Genomic DNA, 1832 nt, shown 5'->3' with positions numbered 1-1832 from the left:
GAGCCCGGGCCCGGCAGGGCCGCCCCCGCCTGCCCGCAGCGATGCGGCCGGGAGCCGCGGTCGTGCCCGCGGCCGCCTCCGGGGTGAGCTGTCCGGGAGGCAGTGCTCTCGGAGTCGCTTCGCGTTCCACTACCGGGGACTGGAGATCGTCGCCCGCAGTGCGCTGTCTGTGCTGCCCCCGGGCTGAGCCAGCGCCGTCCCAGCACCGGCAGAGCCCGCTGATCCTGCGGGACAAGACTCCCGCTTGGATCGTTTACTTGCCTTCTGCTCAAACACGCCAAGGATATTTTCCCCAAGAAGCCATTTGTTAGAAAAAAGAACCTGGGACGGTAGCCGAAAGCGAGCCCTGCTGCCCGCCTGCCGTGGGTATCCCCGGCTGCCCGGGACGGCGGGGACATGCCCGTCCGCCGCTGACGGCACCCCCGGGCTCCGCCGCTGCCAGGCCTTTAGGATGCTGTCGTGGAGCAAAAGTAAAGGACGGGGCCAAAATATTCAAATTTGCGGACATAGATGTTTTAAACCCTTCTTCTCTTGTTTTGTTATTTTCACTATGTCATAGTCTTTCAAATTAAAGAAAAAAAATAAAATTGGGAGGTCTCTTCAATGTGGTGGTCACCCAGATGTGTGGAGGGGTTGCAGATTTGGGTGTGCCGAGCTTTAAGAAAATGTAGGAATGGAGCAGGAGCATATGGGAAGTCTGAAGCAAGGCTTTGTCTGAGCCCTGTGGTTCTGCAGCCCTCCTGAGAGCCGTAAGTCTCACTGAAAGGCAATGACCTGTGAAATGAAGGAGGTAGGTACGGCAAACCTTGAGAGTAGTGAAGTACTGGAACTTAAACTTTGCAGTCTATTGGACCCAAAGACGTTGAAAAATATCATTGACTAAAACTCAGAGAGAATGCAGTGTTTGTTCTCCAACCCCATACTGCAGTCACTATGAGGGAGAAATGTGAAGTAATACATTAGAGTTATTACCTCTGCTAGATGACAAGGAAAAGCCCAGATGAGACATATGGGGAGACAGCTTAGCAGCTCACCACTCAAAACAGATCTGTGCACTGTTTGAAATGTATGGATGCTTACCTCTGGTACAAGAATGCTGCAAGGATACAGCAGTAGAACAGGAGGGATATGGCCTCTTCATGCTTAAAAGTACAGAGGTGCCTTGATTTCAGTTCTCTGGGAAAGAGGATCATGTTCACTTTTGTGTCAGAAGTGAAGCATCACTTCTCAAAGGAAGTAATGATCAGTGCCTGCAGGGCTCAGCAAGTTCCCCATATCTCCCAGCCTGTGATCCACCTGGTCCAAGCCAGACATTTTTCCTGGTGGCAGGTAGACCTTTAAAGTTTTGGATATTGAGTTCCAATAAAATTTGAGCCTGAATTCTCTATGCAAATGTTTGAAAATCTGCTGTCTGTCCTTCTGCAATCCCTTGACTAATGCAAAAGAAAGATGTTAAGTTGGAGGTTTTTTTAAATGTTAACTTATATGTGACATTGGAGTAAATCTACTTTTCTCTCTGAATGGGTAACCATGCTGGGGAGTGAAGCTGTGTGTGGGCCAGAAATGCATTCATATGAGCTCTTTGAAGCATCTGAATTATGCCACCTTACCATGCATCATATTCAGCATTCAAAAAATTCAATAATTTTAATCATACTGAAAACAGATTGGAGATGACTTCTGAAGATCAAATCCTCCAGCTCCTTTTCAAAGCAGGACCAACTTTAAAGTTATGTTATATTCTCCAGAAACTTGTCCAGTCAAATTTTCAATATTTCCAAGGATAGATTTTCAAGGATGGAGATACCACAGCCTCTATGGGCACCACTTCC

This window comes from Onychostruthus taczanowskii, unplaced genomic scaffold (assembly GCF_017590055.1).
Source record: "Onychostruthus taczanowskii isolate IOZ18803 unplaced genomic scaffold, ASM1759005v1 scaffold35, whole genome shotgun sequence".
In the NCBI taxonomy this organism is placed as follows: Eukaryota; Metazoa; Chordata; class Aves; order Passeriformes; family Passeridae; genus Onychostruthus; species Onychostruthus taczanowskii.
Note: the sequence above shows the minus strand (reverse complement) of the source record.